Source organism: Rhinolophus hipposideros (genome assembly GCF_964194185.1).
Source record: "Rhinolophus hipposideros genome assembly, chromosome: 15".
NCBI lineage: Eukaryota > Metazoa > Chordata > Mammalia > Chiroptera > Rhinolophidae > Rhinolophus > Rhinolophus hipposideros.
Genome location: NC_138061.1, coordinates 18,759,350 through 18,772,118, shown reverse-complemented (window position 1 = coordinate 18,772,118; position 12,769 = coordinate 18,759,350).

Sequence of the window (12,769 nt, the reverse complement as noted above, 5' to 3'; positions counted from 1 at the left end):
AGTTCTCTCAGCTGTATTTATTAGTTTTCAGTGTAAAAGTCCTGCAAATAACTCAATAAATTTATTCCCAGGTATTGGAGGTATTTGGTGGCACTGTATTATCTCTTTATGTTTTCAATTAATTTTTGCTAGAAGATTGAAAAAATTAATTCTTAAATTATTTTGTATCTAGTGACTGGGTTAATTTTACTTATTAATTCTAACATATTTTTATATTCTTTTAGAATTCCACTGTACCTGATGATACCATGTGCAAATTAAACTTCTATCTCTGTCCTTCAAATATTTCTACCATATATGTTATTGTTTATTGCTTTCGCTAAGGAGACAAACACGATGTTGAATAGAAATTTTGGCAGTGGGCTGCATTATGTGATGGCAGTGGGCTCAGAAAACCAAGTGGAAAGGTTTCGTTATTTCACTATGAAGTATGTTGTTTACTGGGGATTTTATTTTATTTGATTTTTGCAAATTACACTATGATGTTAAATAATTTTCTTTTATTCTTAGTTGGCTGACTTTTAAAAAACTATGACTAATTTTTCAATTTTATTATGTACTTTTTCTGCATCTTTTTTATATGGCCACATATTTTCCTTCTTTGATCTGTTACCTAAATCGATTATCAAATGTTAAACTAATCTTGCATTCCTGGAACAAATTCCACTTGAACATAATCTATTATCCTATTTTATTGGTGGATCTGATTTGCTTATGATTTGTTTAGGATTTTAGCAACTATATTCATGAGATATCTTACCCTTTAATTTTTCTTTTGTGTATTGCCATTGCTAGATCTTAGAATCAAGGCTATGTTGCCTTCATAAAACAAATTGATGTGTTCCCATTTCCTCTATATTCTGGGGGAATTTGTGTAAGATTGCTGTTATTTTTTCCCTGTATGTTTGGAAGAAATAACTATTGAAGTGATCTGGCGGTGGAGTTTACTTTATGGGAAATATTTATTTACATACACAATCTCTTTTATATATAATATATATTTAGATGTAAATGCATATGCATTTAGATTTTTCATTTCTTTTTGCATTCATTTTGGTACACTGTTTTTGTTTCAAATAACTTATACATTGAGTCTGAATTTTTTCAAATCTTTTCCATAAATGTTTCTATTAACCTCTTATATTACTCTTACTGTTTTGCTATGTTAGATTTATATTGTCCTCCTTTTTGATTCGTGATAATGGTAATTTTTGTTTTCTTTCATTTGTATTGATCAATCTTTCTAGAAGTTTATCATTTGTATTGTTAAAAACAACTTTTGGCTATGCCGATATTTTATATATATATTTTTTTTCCTTTTACAAACTTAGACTTAATTTGATACTATTTTTCTCTTCTCTAGATGTAGTTTATTTTTTCATACACACATATATTTGAAACTTTGTATTTCCCCTCTAATCACTGTTTAGCTGCATCCCACAATTATGCTATGTCCCATTCATTATTATTCAGTTTAAAATATGTTCTAATTTCCATTTTAAATTATTCTTTGATTAATGAGCTACTAACAAATATTATCTTTTTCAAGTATTTTTGTTTCTCTCATTAGCTCTTGTTTTTTAATTCCTGGTTTGCTTCCATTAAGATTAGAATACCAAAAAAAAAAAAAAAAAAGGTTAGAATACTGTAACTGATTGCATTTGAAATTTGTCAAAACTGTTTAATAGTCTATCCTATGATAATAATGATAAATGTTCTTAGCACACTTGAAGGAATATGTTCTACAATATTTATATTTGGTGTTCTATATTTGTTTGTTCAGTAGGTCAATTTGTTAATCATGTTTTCAAATAGTCCATGAGCCTATTGCTTTATTTTTCTGCTTAATTTTTACTTACTAAGAGAGGTACACCAAAATTTCCAATTATGTTTGTGTATTTCCCCTTGATATTTTTCAATTTGTTTTATATATTTTGAATATGTTATAAAGGTCAAATATATTTAGAATTGTCATATCTTCGTTTAAAATCCATCCTTTTATAATTATTAAAAGTTTCTCTCAGTCTCTAGTATTATTTGTTGCCTTAAAATTGACTGTGTATGCTATTAATATAGCTATGCCTGTTTTTGTTTTAATAATGTTGGTCTGTATTTATTTTTCATCTTTTCACTTTTGATCTTCCTTATGATTTGTCTATCTTTTAGAACAACATTGTTATTTTTCTGCCTGTCACAATTATCATTTGTCTTTTTAAATTAATCTTTCTTATTCTGAGATAACTGTCGATTATCAGCAGTTGTAAGAAATAGTTCAGAGAAGTCCCATGGACTTTCTACCCAGTTTTCCCCAATGGTAACACCTTATGGAGTTATAGTATAATAGCACACACAGGACATTAACACTGACAAGTTCAAGGTACAGAATGCTTTCATCAAAACGAAGATCCTTCATGTTGTCCATTATAACCACATCCATGTCTCTGCCCTCCCCAGGCCATTGGCAATCCCTAATTTGTTTTCTATTTCTGTAATTTTGTCATTTCAAGAATGTTCCATAAAAGGAAACATACACTATGCAACCTCTTGGGACTGGCTTACCCATTCAGCATAATTCTCTTGAAATTCATCAATTACAGTTGTATACATTAGGACGTTATTCTTTTTTATCGCTGAGTAGTACTTCATGGTATGGATGTACCATTTGTACAACCATTTGATGATTGAAGGCATGGGGTTGTTTCCAGGTTGGGTTATAATAAATAAAGCTGTTATAACATTCATATATAGGTTTTAGTTGAGAATGTGAATTTTCATTTCTCTGGGATAAATGTCCATGAGTGCAATTTCTGGAATATATATATATTATATATATGTATATATTATATATAATATATATAATATATACATATATATATAATATATACATATATACACATATATACATATATAGGTATGTGTATATACATATTATATATATATGAATTTTATTTTAACAAAATCTGCTAAACTGTTTTCCAAAGTGTCTATACCATTTAACATTCCCACCAGCAATGTAAACTAATTTCTCCATATCCTTGTCAGAATTTGTTGTTGCCAATATTTTTAATTTTGGCCATTTTAGTAAGTATGTTGTGACATCATGTTGGAGTTTTAGTTTATCTTTACCTAATGGCTAATGACATTAAACATTTTTTAAAAATCAGTACCCCTTCAGTGAAATATCTCTTCATATCTCTTGCTCATATTCCACTTGAATTGCTGGACTGGTTTTTTTTACAGTTGAGTTTTGAGAATTCTTTTAGATACTATTTATTTATTTAGGTACTATTGAGAATATATTTTAGACACTAGTCCCTTTTTAGATATATATGGTTTGTAATTTCCCCCCTACTTTGTAGCTTGCCTTTTCATCCTCTTCATAGGGTCTTTTACAAAACAAAAGTTTTTAATTTTGTGGATGTCCAATTTATCAGTTTTTCCTTTTATGAATTACATTTTTGTGCCAAAACTAAGAATTATTTCTTAGTCCTAGATTCCTAACATTTCCATTTCTTCTATTTTTTCTTAAATATTATAGCTTTACACTTTACATTTAGGTCCATGATATACTTCGAGTTAGTTTTTACCTAAGGTGTGAGACTTAGGTCTAGGTTATTTTACTAGGTATTTGTTTATTTTTATGGATATTCACTTGCTTCGGCACCACCAGTTGAAAAGAAGACTAGCTTTCCTCCATTGAATTGTTTTTGCACCTTTGTGAAAAATTACTTGTGCATATTGTTTTTCTGTTCCTGAACTCTGTTTTATTTCATTGATCTGTGTGTCAATTTCTCCACCAATACCACAAAGTCTTGATTGCTATACCTGTATAAGTCTTGAATTTGGAGAGATTGATTTCTGCTCCCCCTCCTCTCCCCCTCTCCTCCTTCTCTTTTTCCTTCCTCTCCTTCCTTTCCTTCTTCCCCTTCCCATTCCTCTTCTCTTTCTCCTTCTTCTCTATTGATGGGATTGATTACGATTTCTTTAAATCACATGATTATATCAATAGATGCAAAAAAAGCATTTGACAAAATCCAGCCCACATCCATGATAAAATATCTCATAAAACTAAGAATAGAAGGGAACTTTCTCAACATGATAAACTCTTTCTAGAGCTAACATGATACTTAATGGTGAGAAATCTGAAGCTTTCCCGTTAACATCAGGTACAAGACAATATTGTCCTTGTTTTCACTCCTTTTCATCAATATACTAGAAATAATTGCTAATGTAATAAGGCAAGAAAAGGGGAAAAAAGATTGAGAAAAAAGACATAAAACTGTCATTGTTCACAAATAACATGATGACATGTAGAAAATCTGAAAAAATTGACAAAAACAAACAAGCAAAAAAGCTCCTGAAACTAATGGGACTGTGCCAAGTTGCAAGATACAAGGTTAATGTACAGAAACGAGGGCTTTCCAATATACTAACAATGAACAAGTGGAATTTGAAATATAAAACATAACACCATTTGCATTCATTCCCCCCTAAGTAAAATCTCCTTGGGTTTCACTCAGTTCTTAAATCTGCAAGTGTGTCTTTTGCAAAATTTGGAAAGTTTTCAGCCATTAGTTCTTTGAGTTTATTTTTTCAGTCCTTCTGTCTTTCTCCTCTCCTTTTGTTCTGCATAGCCTACAGTGACACCTGATTTAGAACGGCCTTGTTACCATTGGCCAGTGGTGCAAGTCCTAACTCTCCACTAGACATTCCCTGCACTACCTCAGCAGGCAGAGGGAGAAGCTCCTCATTACTTCCTGCAGAGGAAGCCCAGGCTTCCTATATAGTCTTCACGGTGGGAATGGGAGAGAGAAGTGCCTCATTCTGCCTGATGGGATGAAAATCTTGGCTCCCTACTCTGTCTTTTCTGATATCACCCTAGTTGGCAGGAGCTTGGTACAGCTCATTACAGCCTGGCAGCAGTGGAAGTCTAGGCTCCCCACTTGGATTTGTTGGCCTGGGTGGGAGTGGGGCTACATTTTTTTTTCCCCTGAGAATTTTGACTTGAATAGCAGTTATTGACTAAATGTCTTGTGTCTTGCTAGTCTGCACCATTCCTTGTTCTTTGGCTAGAGAGAATCAGGCCTTTATTAGGACTTTCTTGTCGTGCCTTTTTGGCATTTTTAGGTTTCCAGCTTTCTAACTCCAAATTTATGATATATAAGGCAGAAAGAAAACCCAGGAAACTCACCACTATATCATTCCTGGGGCCTCAAGGTTTCTAGCTGATCTAATTTCTTGTTTCTACCTTTCAGAATCACTGCATGTTCATTTAATATATAACACCCAGATAGTTCTTAAATGTATTATTGGGAGGGATAAAGTATGTCTACTCCGTCTTCCCAGAAACCAAGGTCAGTCTTCTTTTAATCAGAGAATTTAGTACTTTTTTTTTATTTTATATTGTTTGCTATTGTCATATAGTCCTGTATATATATATATATATATATGTGTGTGTGTGTGTATATATATATGTATATATATATATATATCACTCGTCAAATCAACTTAAACTTAGAAACATAAGCAATAGCTTCTCTCTCTCTCTCTCTCTCTCTCTCTCTCTCTCTCTCTCTCTCTCCCTCTCTCTCTTCTCTCTTCCCCTCCCCCCTTTCTTTCATAAGTCAGCAAAGGGGCTTCTGGGAAAGATTTTTCTGTTCCTAAGACGAAAAAAAAATGAAATTGTGGTAGCTGTCTTGCTATCAGCTTGAGAGGCTGAAGCCAATGCTGAGATGTCAGTCAGAGTGGAGATGTGGAAAGAACCTGGGTTCCAGATAATGCCATAGAGTTAATGAATCAACTCACTCTGAAATCCCTACACCTGGACTTTCTGTTTCCTTATTGCTTGAACCAGTTTCTATTTCTTCTAGACAAAATAAATGTTTTTATGCAGAAAACACTGTTGGCTACCTTGCAAACAAGAGTCTGCAGGTCGTTTGAGGTTGCACAATCTTTGGTAAATTCAGTGGGACCTGCCTAAAGGAGGCATATTACTTGCTTAAGCGCCCAATGTGTTTGCCATCCCTTGGATCAGCAGGCTGTCTGAGATACATTCTTCCATGGTGATAGCAGAAGAATCAAAGAAGAAGCCCATGTGTGAAAGTATATTTCAAGTCTCTTTTGTGCCTTATATGCTGTCATTTCATCAGCCTAAGCAAGTCACATGACTGAGCCCAAAATCAAGGATCACTCTACCCTCCATGAAATCAAAACAAGTTATAAAACCAACATAAGACCCACCCCCAAAATTATAATTAAGTAATGGTATCAGGTCACTTGACCTTCATTTGTTCTTGATGCTATAGTTCACTCTTTTGTCAATTTTTGAGAATTATTGGCCAGTATTTCATCAAATATTGCTTATAAAGCTTTCTTTCCTCTCAGAATTGCAATCAGAAGTGTATTAAAACTGTTATGGTCTTTTCTGTATATTCATCCTTTTTGTCTCTCAGCATCAATCTGCTTACGTTATTCTGACATAATTTCCAATTAAACAATACTTTGCTCTATTAAACCCCTTTATCTAATTCTTACATTCAAAATTACTTTTTATTTCACTTTTAGAATTTGTAATTGACTATTTTTTATAGCCCACAGGCTTCTTCTGGCATTATTCATCTTTTCCTCTATATTTTAGAACATATTAATTATAATTATTCTCAAGTGCCTGTCTATGAGAATCATCTGTGGGTCTGTTTCTATTGTCTATTTCTCTGGGTCTCTCTCTCTCTCTCTCTCTCTCTCTCTCTCTCTCTCTCTCTCTGTCTCAGTCTTTTAGTCTTGTTTGGGTCTACTTGTACTTTTAGTTGGATTTCTGAAAAAATAAAAATATTTAGACACTCTGGAAAATGTTATCTTTATCATAGTTGTATAAACATTTCTTCTGAATTATAGATGGAATTTACACAAACTTTATCTGGAGGAGATTTAGCTTTAGAGTCTGTTAGAACTGCTCTATGTCAGTTTTGCCATTACTACTATGACATGTAGTTCTGAGGTCTAAAACAAACTATAAAAAGAACTACTCCAGCTTGATGGGCTTTGTCATGCAGGGCGTCCGGTGGGGTCTCAGCTCCCGCTCCCCACATAAGAACACAGGACATGGTGAGGCCAAACAGGAACACCCACGGAGCCATAGGTAGGGGAGTCATACTACTATATTCACGCTGGCGGCATCCGCCTCTCTGCAATCCGCTCTTGCTAGCCCCCATTTTCTGCTAGTGTAGCCACAGCAGTTATATTAGTGGCCAATGGCTCACTGGTTACAGCTGACGGCCAACTAGCCACAGCTGATGGCCATCCAATCACAGTTGATGGCCATTTACTACCTGAGCTAGCACTTTTCAATGTGAGGCCGAGAGCCTGGAAACTGCTTTCTGGGGTTCTGTCCCCACAGGCTTTGAACTTCAACTTTTGTTTCCCCATCACTGTGTGGTGGTTGAACTCACTGTCAATCTTGGCTCTTTAATTTCCTAGCAGCTGAGACCTTCAGCTGTTTGGGGGAAGTTTTACCCTACAATGTGTAGATCATGAATTGCTTAAGGGGAGAATTTATATACAGAGAGTGCCAAAAAAAAGTATACACATTTTAAGAAAGTTAAAAAACTATTAAAATAGTAATACTCGATATATACCAATAAAAGATGAATACAAGTCACCGTTGACTTCTGCAATTATAAGAAGTGCACAGAGTGGTTACCATCAGCGTCCAGACACTTATAATTACGGCGAACTATTGCTTAAGCAATATTGACCAAAGTATCCACTTGTATGCATTTTTTTTAGCACCCCCGATATATAGTCATATATATATATATATATATATATATATATATATATATATATGGTCATTTTATGTGTTTCCATTATCTGTATTATCTTCCCTTAAAGTCCTGACAGCTTTGTCCACCTTCAATTCAAGCTTCTGCCTCCTTGGCTGAATGTGACAGCTACTTTTCTTTTTTTTTCTTTTTTTTTTTTTTTTAGGAAAATATTCCCCCAAGCATGAATTGACAAATGGACTCAGGAATAAAATCCTGGGAATATGGAGCTCGACTGATTGTGCGAATTGTAGCCCCTAAATCCTCTATGCATAGTTTATTTCCAAGACCTTTTAAATCAGTTATTTTATGTTATTAAGTTTTACAGTTGCTTTCAATAGGCAGGGTTAGGGTGATTCAAGCACTTACATCTCGGCTACAGCCAGACATTTAAGAAATCATAGTGCACCTTTGTTTCTGTGTGTCCACTGGACTCTATTAAATACATCACTGGAGTTTAGTCTCTGCCAACAAGACTATGATAGTTTTATGATGGAAATTTATTTTTATTGACAAGATAGTAAAAATTAGTGTCCATCATTGTCACCTATAGCTCTTAACTTGATTTTGAAGAAGTTAATTGGTGGAGAGAAATTACTGAGAAAAGGAGGACTGCAAATATACTGACCTGTGAACTATACTTGTAGTTTTCATTATTAAAGATGGTATATCCTGTGCTGCTAAAAAAATAAGCCTCTCTTTTTCTTTAGTTGGGAACTAATTTTAAAATGATTTAGATGGAGACTTACACTTGTAAAGAAAGACATTATTTTTCCTTACTTTTAAAAACTCGAAAGAGCCAAAAGAAATGCTTAACACTTCAAGACAATTTAGAAGTGTCTACTGGCATTTGTTCAGAAACAACTGGGAATCTGTTGAAGATGTAAATTTTCATGCCTAACCCTGGACCTACTGGATTAGAAAATTTAGGGGTGGAGCCCAGCCATCTGTATTTAATAAGCCTTACTCTGATTCACGCAAAAGAGGCGGTGCTCATGCTGGTGGTCCAGAGAGCACACTTTGAGAAACACTGTCCAGACAACTAATATCTGGTTTACATAGATGATCAGTAGACGTTTTTTGAATAGCTGAATAAATAGGTGGATTGATAAAATTAATCATGTGGCTATATAGAATCACTTGCAATTTGGTAACAAAGTTTCTCACTTTAAACATAACACTAGGATCAGAGCTGATAGAAGGAAGTGTGACATTCATTGAATTTAATATCAGGATTTCACACTTAGGAATTTTCTATATTTGTATCTCCAAACATTAACTCCCAAGCGGTACCACAGCAGTTACCATGCCATCCTGCTGTCTTGCAGCAGGGGTTCTCAATGTGTGGTCCCTGGAGTAGCAGCACTAGCATCTCCTGGGACCTTGTTGAAAATGTAAATTATTTGTCCTCACCTGAGGCTCACTGAATCAGAAACAGAAAGTATACAGACTTTCCAGGGGACCGCGATGCACACACAACTTTAAGAACCACTGTTATAGGACATGGATTTTAGTAAGTTGGCAATGAAGCACACGGAATAGTTCATTAAAGGTGATATTTCAACTAGGCACCAAGATACAACAGATGGGAGATTCCAAAATCACTTTCCAAGTTAATATATGCAAATGCTCAAAGGAAATTCTGTAAATGACTTTTACAACTCTTGGACATTTCTGCATATAAGAATGTAGGGGGTGTGTGTGCATGTGTGTGTGGTCTTCCTGAAAATACAGAGAATTTAATGTCTGTTTTCTGTGATTAAATTACAGTCTAACTCACATTAATAAAATCTAGATCGTGCTGAAAGTGCAATAAACGTGCACTCCCAAGAATTGCTCAGTACAAAGGATACGTAGATTTCTTTCCTGGGTCAGGGGTGGGTCATGTGAGAGCATAATACCCAGTGTGGAGTCTTTCACAGTCCAGTCTAGTAGTGCCACTGAGAGATTTCAGGAACGAGAGCTTCTGATCCTAGCAGCAAAATCTAAGCGGCAGTCCTGGATGTCTAGAGGTTGCTGTCATTAGAGGAAGGCATCACCCAAGACATGATGCCCAGGGTAGGAGATCTATAGACAGACAGGCCCAGTAAAGATACTCCAAAGAGTCTTGGCAACATCCAAAGAGAAAGGATTAGATCTAAACAATTGCCAAGCCCAGGTAGCAGAAAACTAGCTTATGAAACAACCATTTAAAGAAAAGATACACTTTTCTATTCTACTCCCTTCTCCCTCTGCTCCAACTGTGTAGGAGTCAGAAACTATCTAGCAAGGGGGGTGAGGGCAGCGAAAGCACAAGGTAATGAAATAAAAATAAGTCAACCGTGCCCCTCTTTTCCACTGCAGGCTTCCAGGAGATCCAAGCTTCTGCAGGCTGGGAAGGTGAGAGCATTTAATGCTAAGTCAAATCCAAATCCAAAGTTTACACTAATGTCTTGAATTGGACATTGTAATTTATTACGTATGGTGGGTTCAAGATATTTTAACCAGCAGTGAGCAAAAATATCATGGACTTGAAGTTTTCATCCAGGGGCACAGAAACATTATTATCGGAACTGAACACCTTTTAGAAGGAGGATGAGAGGCAAAAATAAAGTTGTGTTTTGATTATGTCAGGAGTCGTGCTGGCTCAACATAATGGTTACACACAGACTGAGCCTTAAACAACTTGGTTCACGTCCAAAAACTATAAAAAAACCAGAGCGGAGCCAGCTCTGTGCCTGTGAAGCCTATTCTACAGCAAGCCCACATGTGGACATAGGCCACCCCCCAAAAAAAAACTGAATGTGAATTTTATGTTTAAAATAGCTTATAAAGATATGGGGCAATATTGTAGGGGCAAAGTGGCATAAACATTGCAGATGTTCTGCTTTTGTTTTTCTGGTACTTTACTGAAATACTAAGTCAGCCACTCCTTAGCACCTGATGTAGAATAAGCCATTAATGCTCAGTGTCCTCATCTGTGTAGCAGAGGCCTAGATAATGTTAAATGTTTGCAGTTATGATTCCATGGCATCATTATACAAAACAAGATAATGTGTGGAATGTATATTTAGTCCCGCCTCTTGCATGTATTAGGTTGGGGCAAAAATAATTGTGTTTTTTGCAATGATTTTTAACATTTTAAACCGCAATTACCTTTGCGCCAACGTAATAGCTTGAAGAATCATCTTCAGCAAGTTTCTTTATTTCTCTGTTATATTTGCCTTACCTAGAGAACCCCTGCCTTGTATTACTAGGAGGTGGTTCTGTGGTTCAAAAAGATGAGTGTTTGGGTAGAATAATGGCCTCCAAAGATGTCTCCATTCTGTCCTAACCCCTGGAAACTGTGAATATATTAATTTACATGGGAAAAGGGACTTTAAATATATGATTAAATGAAGGAACTGCAAATAGGTAGATTATCCAGGACTGCTAATCTGATCACATGGTCCTTAACATTAAATAACCATTTTTAAATAACCCATGCCAGTTGTGGGCAAAGGGAGCAAGGACTACAGTATAGAACAATGATGAAAGAGATGAAACATCACTGACTTTAAAAATGCAGAAAGAGAATGTGGGTGGTCTGCAAAGCTAAAAGTAGTGAGGGAACTTGTTTTCCCCAGAATCCTCAGAAAGGAATATAGCCGTGGCAATGACCTGATTTTGGTCTAGTGAGATCCATTCAGAGTTTTGACCTCCAGATAATAAAAATATTGCTTAATCCGTATTAAATTTGTAGTAATTGTCCATGGTAGCCACAGAAAACTATTACAAGTCTGAACTTTTTTTTTTAAAGTTCAACACTCTATGCAAATGCAGGCTCTGACGGTGGTAAATGTAGACACTCTAATAGGATGTGAAATGAACATTGGTAAAAAATAAAATAAAAATACCAAAATGCTACCAAGAGTGGGGAAGAAATTCTAAAGGTTATCCAGAGAAACTACTCCTTTCTTCTTCCTATCCAGATGGTATATTCTTTTCTTAAATATCTCATGCAGAGAAATTCAGCAAATACTCTTAGTCACCAATTCCAGAATCTCACCATTTTTATTACTGCAAAATTCATTTCATCTTAATTAAGGACAGATTTTTTTTTAAGCGCATAATTAAGTTATTCTTAGTTGTGCTACCATAAAGAAAAAGCCTTCTCTACATAATAGCATGGAAATCTATTCCTACATTAAATAAGTTGTGAGCCAATGTCAAAGTATATCTTTTAATTCTTGTTTTTCGGTAATGTCTGCGATTTGTTTTGATATTGGGATTATTCAAATGATTCAGTATGTGCTGATTATCAGGGTTGTATCTCTCCTTTAAAACCCCATCCTTTAATACTCTGTAATGCTGGGCTTGGGGCTGTGCAAATGACATTCTCTTTGGCCTGCTGACTTCTTATTAGGCTCCACCACCATGGGGGAGCTAGATGGAGTCTGGAAGGAGAAAATGACAAATGAACTTGCTGTTTACTATTTATTTGTGTCACCACAGAAACTGTTCGTCCTGACAGTGGTAGCTGGTTTTGGTATTAGTGGTTAGTTCCAGTTTGCTGCTGTTCTTTCCACACTACAAAACTAGTTCCCTAGTGCCTTCTCAAAAGTATCAGCACACTTTCGTTGGAGGTTTGAGTTCCATCTTGATGGGAGTGCTTTTCTTGAGGTTCTGACCAGTTCCTGTCTATGGCTGCCCGCTCCTCAAAGGGCTGAGTCTCAGCTCTATGGGGCCTGTTCTCTCCCACCTTCTTCCTTTCATTCTCCCAGATCCTAGGAGAGCTACTACCTCAGTAATCTTCTTTTGTCTTTTCAGTTATCTAATATCTGATGAACATCTTCCATTACATTTGTTCTGTTAACATTTTGAGACCTGTTCTGCATCCTGACTAGAACCAGAATGATACAGAAATTAGTGATGAGTGGTCCCAGGGAACAAACCCTGGAAGAGGGAAATTTGGGTTTGTTTATGTTGTT